Source organism: Oncorhynchus mykiss, chromosome 4 (genome assembly GCF_057628025.1).
Source record: "Oncorhynchus mykiss isolate SJ-2025 chromosome 4, ASM5762802v1, whole genome shotgun sequence".
In the NCBI taxonomy this organism is placed as follows: Eukaryota; Metazoa; Chordata; class Actinopteri; order Salmoniformes; family Salmonidae; genus Oncorhynchus; species Oncorhynchus mykiss.
Window position 1 is genome coordinate 70,283,856 of NC_143025.1, and position 13,327 is coordinate 70,297,182.

Sequence of the window (13,327 nt, forward strand, 5' to 3'; positions counted from 1 at the left end):
AATAAGAAGAGACTTGCTTGGGCTAAGAAACTCGAGCAATGGACATTAGACCAGTGGAAATCTGTCCTTTGGTCTGAGTACAAATTTGAGATTTTTTGTTCCAACCGCCATGTCTTTGTGAGACGCAGAGTAGGTGAACTGATGATCTCCACATGTGTGGTTCCCACCGTGAAGCATGGAGGAGAAGGTGTGATGTTGGGGGGGTGCTTCGCTAGTGACATTGTCAGTGATTTATTTAGATTTCAAGGCACAGTTAACCAGCATGGCTATCACAGCATTCTGCAGCGATACGCCATCCCATCTGGTTTGCGCTTAGTAGGATTATCATTTGTTTTTCAACAGGACAATGACCCAACACATCTCCAGGCTGTGTAAGGGCTATTTGACCAAGAAGGAGAGTGATGGAGTGCTGCATCATATGACCTGGCCTCCACAATCACCTGAGCTCAACCCAATTGATATGGTTTGGGATGAGTTGGACCACAGAGTGAAGGAAAAGCAGCCAACAAGTTCTCAGTATATGTGCGAACTCCTTCAAGACTTTTGGAAAAGCATTCCAGGAGAAGCTGGTTTAGAGAATGCCAAGAGTGTGCAAATCTGTCATCAAGACAAAGGGTGGCTACTTTGAGGAATCTCAAATCTAAAATATATTTTGATTTGTTTAACACTTTGTTGGTTATTACATGATTCCATATGTGTTATTTCATAGTTTTGATGTCTTCACTATTCTTGTACAATGTAGAAAATATTAAAAATAAAGAAAAACCCTTGAATGAGTAGCTGTGTCCAAACTTATGACTTGTACTGTATATATAAAAATATATTCCTTTATTATTTTCCCCTAACCCTAAGAACCCTAGCCTACTTGGAGTAAACTAGTGAACATCACCACTTCGGCTGTTAATTTAAACGTATACATACTATATACATTTTACGGACACAATGTATTTTACAATAGTTATATTTGTTTTGTTTTGAATCCCATCCTTCAGATTCCCTCAACCCTTTTTGACATATTTTTTAAATTGCTGTTTCACAAAAGTTCTGAACCTATTTCCATTTTACAGGCACAGTATATTTTACAAATCAATTTTTGATTTGCCATATATTTTTCAACTGTGCTGTGATGTTTCAGAAAAGTTCTGAACCTTTCTATTCTCATAGTTTCTACAGATTGTAAAAGTATGATTATATTATTGATCGATTGACTATGACTTTTCAAATCACCCAGCAGTGCTATTTACAGAGTTAGCTCCAGGTAAATGTTGCAATTCTTGGACCTGCCACCAAAAACAAGTTACATATGGGCAGTACCGAAACAAATGATATAATGTTTCTGTTTCTTCACAGCAGCATCTGCAGAGCTGGGATGGTTGTATCCCCCATATGCAGTATATAACATTCTATTGGTTGCAAAAATGTTGTATAATTTAAATTGAAAAATTCTACGTTTTGAATCCGGTGTCATTTTACGTATCAGTTCATAAACCATGTACCGTGGAATCGGTACATCGGAAATCTCTTCCCAACTATATGGCACAACTGTCAGTTGTGGTTCTTAAATTAAACTGGTATACTTTTTTATGTATCACAATTTTCTTTAAACAATTTTGGTCTTTAATGCAGGGTCGACAGACAAGTTCCTTACTTTATCCCCCTTCCACTTCCCTTTACCATTTTTGTGGTAACGCTGCAATTAGTTGGTTGTATTTTTGGGTAGAGACAGACATTTCCATATATTTTTGTTAGCTGCATGTGTGACATAACTGCACCAGTCCTATGATATCATTTACAAAGATTATACTTCATTAAAAAAAAATCAATTAGGACATTTGAGTAACCATAATATTTGTTGTATTATTTAAAATTGCAACCAACTTTTTATTGCAACCAACTTTAAAAATAGCGATATTTTGGAGGTTGTAATCTGAATAAAAGGAAAAAGGCCATTCTTGAACATGGGGTGAGACATTCTTACTCATCTGTTAGAGAACCAGTTTGGATTTAAGTATAACTTTTCTATGACTGAAGCTTTTAGTAAAAGTTCTAATGCTTTAATATTTCATCATTTCTGTCCTCTTAATTCATATGCATTATATAAATAGGCCATTTAATTTTGTGTGGCTTGCTGTTCCAAATAAAATTGAATATATTATCAAGGTAAGATTTTGGTTTTAAACATTTATTGCCACTGGGGCCTGCCGGTGTAACTGCTAAACTGCTTGCTGTACATTGTATTGCATCATTGTAGTGGGTTTATTAACGCGTTAGTTATAGTAGCTAGCTATGTTGACTATGACGTTAGCTAAAATGGCGGCAACGATGTATGCTGTGTGTAGCTGCTAGCATTCCACAAGCCATGGGAAAAAGTGAGATGAGGAGAGCACGTAGATGCGAGAAGGAATTGTACAAAGAGCAAATTATCATGGTGTTTGAATGTGGCTGCTGTGAAAGTGAACTGTTTGAGGTTATCAGGGGTGTATTCATTCCACCGATTTTTTAGAAAAACATTTCTTCATTAGAAGCACATGGAAGGGAACGGGGATAAACATAACTGAATTTGTCCAATAGAAACTCTCGTTTGCAACTGTTGGACTAATGATTACACACTAGATCAGCTAGATGCAGGCAAGAGTGTGCAAGGCAGCATTGAATGTGTCACTGTCACCTTGAATACTCAAATATTTATCTCAACCTGTGCACCTACGTTGTAAACTTTAATTCATATGCTAGGTTGTACAGTAGCAACCTCATGATGGGTATATGGAAAATTTGAGTATCATTTAGTAGCCTAAACCTATTGATGTTACGATGAGCTGGATGAATGGAATATGAATGACAGTAATCTAATATGCTGTAATAGAAATAAGGCCATGCTCATTAAAAAAGATTGTCCTCCCTCATTTTAAACAGCACCGACCGCCACTGGTGCACATGTTTAAGCTAAATCACTTAGCATATTTTGTCTAAACCATTGTTTATAGGGACAACGTTTCTCCATGTGTAATCACCCCAAATGTAATCCATGTACTGTAATGTAAATGCAAATGTGGTCATTCACCCATTAGGTCTTCCCATGGCTCAGAGACACTCGGCCCGGCGTAGAGAGAATGATGGAGGGAGAAGGGATGCACAGGGGTGTGAAGTGAACAATACCACAGGAACACTGGCTAGTGACCCTGTGACTACCACAATGTTCTTTCGCACTCAGTAGCATAGACAAGGGAGCCCTCAGACCAGGCCATTAGTGTTGAAATGTAGAACTATCATTTCTGATGCTCTACCCAGCTCCGCAGTGGCTGACTGAATAGGCTTTTCTAGGCTCCAGTGCTGTGGTAGCAAGCTGGCAGGGCTGACAGCAATCCTCTCGCTCTCTTCTTCTTCCTTATCTTGTGGCAGCAGGAGAATATTTAAAAGATTCAGAGAACTGGAGAGGTAAGCCCTCATTTTAATCTCAAACGATTTTAGCAGCTAGCGCAGGAAGGAAACTGTGATAGTCATTACAGAAGATGACTGCAAGCTGTCTGATTGCTGCAACAGCAGAAGGACTCTCAACCCGCAACGTTTACTCCTCATGTTAGAGAGTTTCCACAATACTTTTTTTAGACTACTTGAGAGGAAAAGTTGGAAGAATGAAGGATGTTTTGTGTCATGTATTTGGGTTGTGTCTTTACTGTTCTGTATGCTGAGAGGGATATTCTTGGCTGCTGTTTTTGATTCTGCTGACGCTTATGTGTGCTGCATTTCTGTCTCTCCTTCCGTCGACACCGGCCTGTCTGTTGGGCTGCTTGGGCCCGGTGTGGCTACTGCTGCCCGCAGGTGGCTAATTCAATTAACTGTTCCCATCACATGCTAGTGGTGGTAAAATTCTTCAACCAAGTTACAGTGATTTCTTCCCCCTCACTTCTGCCACTTTCTTTCCTCGGGGGATGTCAACCCAGCTGAACACTGTGTTTTGGGGCAGAGAACTGACTGTTTAGTATGAGTGAGCCTTGTTGTGGTCAGACAATGTTCTGATTTATGTTTCACTGTGGTTGGCACTGTGGCTGGATGATGACAGTGTTTAGAGTGAGTTGATTTTGAACTTTTGTTGCAAGCGTGCTCATTCACCTGCTCTCGAAGACCACATTCGGTACGGTTGTATCTTCAATGATATATCTACGTTAGCAAAATACTACAAATGGTCATAGCACCAAATGAACTACAGTCTTCCATAAATGCAGAAATCGCCGTAATAAATGTTCTCTAGGACAGTATCGTACATCTCAGCTGACGTTCTCGAGACAAAAGTTTAGCTATGCAGGTGTCTGGCTGAAGTTAAGTAATCCAACTCCAGGAACATCTTTACGTTTGAATTGTAACGTAGAACAACCTGACCAGCCAAAAATGAAACCATAGTGAATTGATTATGTAAAGGAATGTTTCAGTGTGAATTTATTAGAAGTATGCTTTTGAATGCTATTCATATTTTCATTGTAAACTATTTTCTACTGCCTGCTATGTTGAAGCTATAAATAGTATGCATATGTGAAATTTTTATATGACCAAAACATTTTAATTAAAACCTTTGTCTATTTAACTGACTGTGATTCTTGACTCTCAACCTAACTAAAGTTAAAATGTTTCATCTTCATTTATTATTTGATGAATCTTCATTTAGTATTAACCGACTATGTTTTCATATATTATACAGCAGGCAACAAGGTCCCGCTTGCTCACATTAAGCCCTATTTATACCTGGTTCTAACTTACGTCCTTTGTCCTGATCTTGTCCACATTCTGATTGTGCCCACATTTTTAGTCAGGTGTAGACAATCAAAAGACACTTTGTGGTCTGATTGTGATCAGATCAACCTGCCCACCTCCGGAGGTAGTCAGACATGCATTGTGTCTCTATATCTTACAGGTGTAGACAGATCTGGACAGAGAAACAATTTAAATCATAATTTTCTGCACTCTAAAATCATCGACAGGTGGCACTGCTGACTAATTACATCCATATGTGTCTTACATTAAATAAATAAATCATTTTTTGAATGAATATCTGTGAAATCATTTGCAGGAAATCTGGTCACAATGCAGACACAGTAGATGGATAACAGACACATTTTAATACAATGCATAGACACATTTCGGGAAATATGGGTACAATCAAAAGGTAGACGAGCAAGACAAAGGACCCATGTTAGTACCAGGTATAAACAGGGATTAAGTAATTGGTCCTGATTCTCAGCACAATTACAGTTTGACTCACCCGTTTGCCTTTTTATAACATTACAGGCCACCCAAAACATTTTTTTATTATTTCAGCTGAACACATTTCCACTTTACTAGGAGGTCAGTCTCTGTTTCAGACTGGAGCTGTATCAGAAAATAACTCTGCTCTTCTGAACAACTCACGCATGCACCTAAGCACGCACATATTCATGCACACACACACACGCGCAAGCAGGCATGCACACACGCGCACACTCAAACGAAACCCCAGAGTCTCTGTGTCCTTGTTTCTTCAATATGTGGCCCAAACCATTATGCCCGTCTGTCCATCCTGGGAATGTGATGTCATGTGATTTGTATTTGTATTTATTTGTGTTTATTAAGGAGCCCCATTAGTTCCTGAGGTTCAAACAAGATTAAGGCAATTGCATCACACATGCAACACGTTATTCCACCACTCTACCTGTCACGGTGTGCGCTACTGGTGAAGAAGTCAGGTGCAGGAGAGCAGAGAGTTGTGAACAGGCGCACACTTTATTAAGGCAGAGGCAAATAAAACAGACTTTATTAAGGCAGAGGCAAATAAAACACACTTTATTAAGGCAGAGGCAAATAAAACACACTTTATTAAGGCAGAGGCAAATAAAACACACTTTATTAAGGCAGAGGCCATTAAAACAGACTTTATTAAGGCAGAGGCAAATAAAACACACTTTATTAAGGCAGAGGCAAATAAAACACACTTTATTAAGGCAGAGGCAAATAAAACATATTTTATTAAGGCAGAGGCAAATAAAACAGACTTTATTAAGGCAGAGACAAATAAAACACACTTTATTAAGGCAGAGGCAAATAAAACACACTTTATTAAGGCAGAGGCAAATAGAACAGACTTTATTAAGGCAGAGGCAAATAAAACACACTTTATTAAGGCAGAGGCAAATAAAACAGACAGACGCCACTGCGTCAAAACCTCAAGCCAAAGGTAAAAGTGCTATGCGTAAAACAATCACAAAAATTGAGCAAATGTTGTGCAATTAACATCCCTAGTGAAAAGCCACAGAAATAACGGGGGAAAACTCAGCCTGGCGCGTACACACGAACAATTTCACACAAAGACATGGAGGGGAACAGAGGAATAAATACATGCAGTGTGATTAGGGAATGAAAACCAGGTGTGCAGGGAACAAGACAAAACAAATGGAACAATGGAAAAATGGAGCAGCGATGGCTAGAAAGCTGGTGACGTTGACCGCCGAACGCCGCTCGAACAAGGAGAGGAGCCGACTTCGGCGGAAGTCGTGACACTACTTCTACAATCCTACAATACAACATTTATAATACCACAATATTACAACATTACAATGTACATGTGTGTAGAGTGCGTGTGTGTGCCTGTGTGTGTGTCTTCAAAGTCCTAAATCTGATTTTACTGCTTCATTGAGTTACTTGATGTGGTATTTCCCAGTCTGTTCTGGACTTGGGGACTGTGAAGAGAACCCTGGTGGCATGTCTTGTGGGGTATGCCTGGGTGTCTGAGCTGTGTGCTAGTCATTTCAACAGACAGCTCGGTGCTTTCAACATGTCAATACCTTTTACAAAGACAGGTACTGATGCAGTCAATCTCTCCTCTACTTTGAGCCTGGAGAGATTGACATACATTTTATAAATGCTAGCAAATCGATGAACATTTAAGGGCCAGCCATGCTGCTCTGTTCTGAGACAACTGTAATTTGCCTATGTCCCTCTTTGTCGCACTTTACCATATGACTGGGCAGTAGTCCATGTGCAATAAAAGTAGGTTATGTGAGAATTGATGACAAGCTTCATGGTAAATGGTAAAATTTTCTACCCAATATTTTAAAAATAAGGGACAGTCATCGCTGCACTTTGAAATGTATGTGGGGGCAATTTACCTGTGGGACTCGTTAGCATATTTGGGGTTGTGATCTAATATATGTGTATTTGTGCCAACCGTCAATGGAAGTATTGTACCAGTTTAAGTGGTTGATGATTATGTTGTCAAAGGTTGTCACCTCTTTTTAAACACAGTTCTGCAATTGTTGTAAGCGCATGTGACATGAAAGAGCTGCACTGTTAAAACGTTATTGTGCATGTCACAGTAATTTAATGAAAAGTTGTTGCTGTGAATTTTGTATTACCTAATTGGCATCCAGCTGTCAGTGAGTTATTGTAAAACTCACAGTAACTGCAAGCAATGCATTGGCAACCAGATGTCACTAAGTTATTGTAAAATGCACTTGCAAATAGCTGCCAGTAGCTAGCAGTAGTTTTCTGATTACAGAAAAGCTTGAAACATTAAGTAACAACTAAGTATTCTTTGTGGTGAGCACACTTGGGATCCAGCCTCACCTTCTTGGTTGGCAGCAAACTGACCTTCCTGTCACACCATCAGTGCAGTGAACATCACGGTGATCAGCCACAGTAAGTTACTGTGAATTTATCAATAACTAATCGCAGTAAGCTGACAGTAAGTTACTGAAAATTAAACATGAACTTCCCAATGACCAACTGCCACTAGGTTACTAGAAAATGCACAGCAATCTCTTAACTTAACAGTGCACCTCTCGAGTGTCACACGCACTTACAAAGACTATAGAACTGGGAGTGGACAAATTAATAATTCTAACAATAATGAACCACTTAAACTGGTACAACACTTCCACTAACGGTCGGCACAAATACATCATAGTTTAAACCATACCCCCAAATATGTTAAATAGCCCCTGCCAGCATATTTCCCCTGCCCACCTACGTTTCAAAGTGCAGTAAGGTAAACAACAAGTTATTTTACAACAATAACTCCTTAAGTCAACTGTAAAAATACTGTATTTTTACTACAACTCGGTAGCCAGTAACTTACTGTCAAATTCTAGGTACTTTTTTAACAGTGTGTGCCAAAAGCAGTAGTATCCTGGAAGTATAACTGTAGAACATGTCATTGGTTCTACCTGGAACCAGAGGCTTTTTCATGAGATGGTTTTAAATGGAACTCAAAAGTGTTCCCCTACAGTGACAAATCAAAGGGTGCTATGTGGCACCCAAAAGGGTTGTCCCTAATGTCTATTGGTTCTAATATTTTAACAATCTTTATCAAACCCACAGATAGCAGGAAATTCAGGTCACTGGCAACCGAGAGGTAGTGAACTCAACTCCCCAGTGAGATTGATGCCTAAGTAATCTGAATTTTGACGGTCTGCAAAACCACTCCGTCATTAGATTTTTTGAACTGTTTGTTGCAGCATCTGTGTTTTTGCATGTTCATTGATTGATTAATTAAACAATTAATTTGTTTTATGCTACACAAAGATAGCATACATTTTTCTAAACTAATCCAATCTGTTAGTTTGATTTATTGCGCCCATTACTGAAATGGTTGTTCCACTTTATATGGTTTAGGTAATCTCATTCATTCATCTTTCAAACCTTAGTGGTCATTCTAAATGCAGATTGTGGGATCCACTCTAGGAATTAAACATCACTTTGTAAACCAGCATAACGTGACTTGATGCTGATTTCGCTTTAGGTTTTCCTTGTCACAAAAACACAACAAAGGATGATCTGACAGAAAAAACAGCTAGACCATACTGGTCGGCCAGACAAACCAGTTAGACATGCTGGTCAGACCAGCTTGACCAACATCGAACAGCAAAGATCAGCATGGAACAGCTTGAAATGTATGCTGGTCTATGCTGTTTTTTTTTAGGCAGGGCTGAGACATCTGTTAGAGCCACATTGATTATCTATGTGGACTAGCACTGCCTAAGGCGGGGAATATTTATAACCTCAATCAATTCACAATGCATAGCACTACTCCTACAGTTCAGTTCGCCTCCCATTCACTGTGTGTGTTTTTTTTTTACTCCTGTGTAGCTACAATGAGGGCATAGATGAATTTGTATTTAATGGCACTATACTTTTTATGGTATATTTCCAAAGGAACAGAGTTGAATTCATTCAAACCTGCCAGTCATATTTATCATATTTATTCAGTATCTTTGTTTAGAAAATTATTCCTGACACTCTTACTATGAATTCAGTGGAAACGCAAATCAAAGGAATTATCAATCCATTTATCAATCCTCGCCGTGCTGAAGCACATGATGTGATTCGACTCTACTTTGAATTAACATGGGGATCACGGCTTGACAAATTAATTTAATCATCTGACAGGACCCAATATTTGAGTTTCTCCACACAAACACCAGCGCCCAGGTTTTCCCTATTGTATTCCAATGAACCAGCTAGGCCACCAGATCCCTGCTACACCAATGAAACTGACTAACTGGAAATATCTCCCTGGCGCGTCTAGCCATGCAAAGAACAATGACAATCTCATGTCTGATTCAAAATTAATTACGTTAGAGGGAATCTCATCTATACTAATTATAAAACCCCATCAGATTATGAAAACAGTCCATTTGGCTTGGCGAAGGCAAAGGGAGGCAGAGGGAGACAGGGAGTGCTGTGGCCTGGAGATTTAGTATCTCTCATCAGCTGTTCGTGTTTGTGCTGTTGCTATGTTAAGCTATGCCCCTTCTCTCTCTCTCTCACCCCCTCACTCACTTACCATCTCACTCTCTCTCTCTCTCTCTCTCGCTCTTTCTGCTCCACTGTCTCTCAAGGAATTAAATATTGATGGAAGACCTGGATTTTATCTGCTGCCTATCATACAGCCGTCCCCCACTGAGTTCACACAGTTTATTATAAGAGCAGGGCCCAGGCAAGGGTAACCTCTCTCCATCCTACTTCCACTAAAATAAATGCAAACTCCTTTCACGGAAATGGATAATGAATGAATGCTTCTCCAGATGCAGGTATCTGCTGCCAAGGTGGAGCTAGCCATTCCTAGTAGCAATCACTTGCTACTAGGACTGTTTCTACAACACAATATATTTTTCTTTATTTAATTAACACATGTATTTTTTTCCACACCCCCATGCGGAATTGAATGATCCAATCAAAAAGTTTAGAATAAGTGGAATGCAGTAAAGGCTGCTGAGGGGAGGACGGCTCATAATAATAGCTGGAATACGGAGTAAATGGAATGGCATCAAACACACGGAAACCATGTGTTTGATGTATTTGATTCCATTCTAACCTCCTGTGGTGGAAGAGCAATGCATCTCATCCAGACAGAGTGAAAAACAGTGGTTGTTTTGTTTTTAAAGCCTGGGAAGATGGCTCCCTCTACAGAGCTTAAAAGCGTATTTAATCGTCAGTCTCTCAAAGCAATCTTTGTTTTTTGGGGTTTAAATTGATTTGTGACTAATTACTTTGTAAAAGCTTTACAAGTTAAATGTACACTGCTCAAAAAAATAAAGGGAACACTAAAATAACACATCCTAGATCTGAATGAATGAAATATTCTTATTAAATACTTTTTTCTTTACATAGTTGAATGTGCTGACAACAAAATCACACAAGAATGATCAATGGAAATCAAACGTATCAACCCATGGAGGTCTGGATTTGGAATCACACTCAAAATTAAAGTGGAAAACCACACTACAGGCTTATCCAACTTTGATGTAATGTCCTTAAAACAAGTCAAAATGAGGCTCAGTAGTGTGTGTGGCCTCCACGTGCCTGTATGACCTCCCTACAACGCCTGGGCATGCTCCTGATGAGGTGGTCTCCTGAGGGATCTCCTCCCAGACCTGGACTAAAGCATCCGCCAACTCCTGGACAGTCTGTGGTGCAACGTGGCGTTGGTGGATGGAGCGAGATATGATGTCCCAGATGTGCTCAATTGGATTCAGGTCTGGGAAACGGGCGGGCCAGTCCATAGCATCAATGTCTTCCTCTTGCAGGAACTGCTGACACACTCCAGCCACATGAGGTCTAGCATTGCCTTGCATTAGGAGGAACCCAGGGCCAACCGCACCAGCATATGGTCTCACAAGGGGTCTGAGGATCTCATCTCGGTACCTAATGGCAGTCAGGCTACCTCTGGCGAGCACATGGAGTGCGGCCCCCCAAAGAAATGCCACCCCCCACCATGACTGACCCACCGCCAAACCGGTCATGCTGGAGGATGTTGCAGGCAGCAGAACGTTCTCCACGGCGTCTCCAGACTCTGTCATGTCTGTCACATGTGCTCAGTGTGAACCTGCTTTCATCTGAGAAGAGCACAGGGCACCAGTGGCGAATTTGCCAATCTTGGTGTTCTCTGGCAAATGCCAAACGTCCTGCACGATATTGGGCTGTAAGCACAACCCCCCCCCCCCCCGTGGACCTCGGGCCCTCATACCACCCTCATGGAGTCTGTTTCTGACCGTTTGAGCAGACACATGCACATTTGTGGCCTGCTGGAGGTCATTTTGCAGGGCTCTGGCAGTGCTCCTCCTGCTTCTCCTTGCACAAAGGCGGTGGTAGCAGTCCTGCTGTTGGGTTGTTGCCCTCCTACGGCCTCCTACGGCCTCCTCCTGTACTGGCCTGTCTCCTGGTAGCGCCTCCATGCTCTGGACACTACGCTGACAGACACAGCAAACCTTCTTGCCACAGCTCGCATTGATGTGCCATCCTGGATGAGCTGCACTACCTGAGCCACTTGTGTGGGTTGTAGACTCCGTCTCATGCTACCACTAGAGTGAAAGCACCGCCAGCATTCAAAAGTGACCAAAACATCAGCCAGGAAGCATAGGAACTGAGAAGTGGTCTGTGGTCACCACCTGCAGAACCACTCCTTTATTGGGGGTGTCTTGCTAATCGCCTATAATTTCCACCTGTTGTCTATTCCATTTGCACAACAGCATGTGGAATTTATTGTCAATCAGTGTTGCTTCCTAAGTGGACAGTTTGATTTCACAGAAGTGTGATTGACTTGGAGTTACATTATGTTGTTTAAGTGTTCCCTATATTTTCTGAGCAGTGTATTTGATTGTTGATGATGGGTGACAATGTAGACAGTAGAATTCATAATTTAAATGTGTACTTTTTTACAATATTAAGATTATTTTTACAGGATTATAACATCAAGGTTCACAGAAGAGTAGGGCAGATGTATGAAGGGAAAAACTTCACTCTGAGATGAACATCTACAATTGGTAAATGTCTGAATAAAATCACCAGTGAGCCTCAGGGAATACGCTTTGCAAAACAAAATGATCTAAAAAACAGCAACCATACAGCCCTACTAGGAGTTAGTACTAGCTACTGCCTTCTATATACTTCAAATTTGTAGAATGTCTACACAAAATAACGTAACTTGCATCACCAACCACTTCCATCCAGGAGGCAAATATGGTGTAGTTCATCTCAGTTACCAGCTGGTGGCAGTAAAGGATAGTGGATATAATTTATCCAATGGACGCACAGTGACCCTGTCTTCATCCGTGGCAGGCCAAGTATTACAGTAGGTCACAATTGTTTTATAGGAGTTTTAATTTTGGGAGACCCTATCTTTTAATGCAACAATTTCCTCAGATCATCAGATATCATTTAATCATGGCATTTAAAGGGCATGATGCAAAAAACTGTTTCCATGGATTTCCTTGCAAATTATGAAGTTAAAATATTTCATCTTCTCCCTATTGATTATGTTGACCATCTGATTATAGGACAAAGTAGATGTACAGTGCATTAAGAAAGTATTCAGACCCCTTCCCTTTTTCCAAATGTTGTTACGTTACAGCCTTATTCGAAAACAGATTAAATACCCCATGATGACAAAGTGAAAACATGTTTTTAGATATTTTTGCAAATGTATTAAAAAACAAAAAATATCTTATTGACATAAGTAATCAGACCCTTTGCTATGACACTCAAAATTGAGCTCAGGTGCATCTTCTTTCCATTGATCATCCTTGAGATGTTTCTACAACTTCATTGGAATCCACCTGTGGTAAATTCAATTGATTGGACATGATTTGGAAAAGCACACACCTGTCTATATAAGGTCTCACAATTGACAGTGCATGGCAGAGCAAAAACCAAGCCATGAGGTCAAAGAAATTGTCCGTAGAGCTCCGAGACACGATTGTGTCGAGGCACAGATCTGGGGAAGGGTACCAAAAAATGTCTGCAGCATTGAAGGTCCCCAAGAACACAGTAGCCTCATCATTCTTAAATGAAAGAAGTTTGGAAC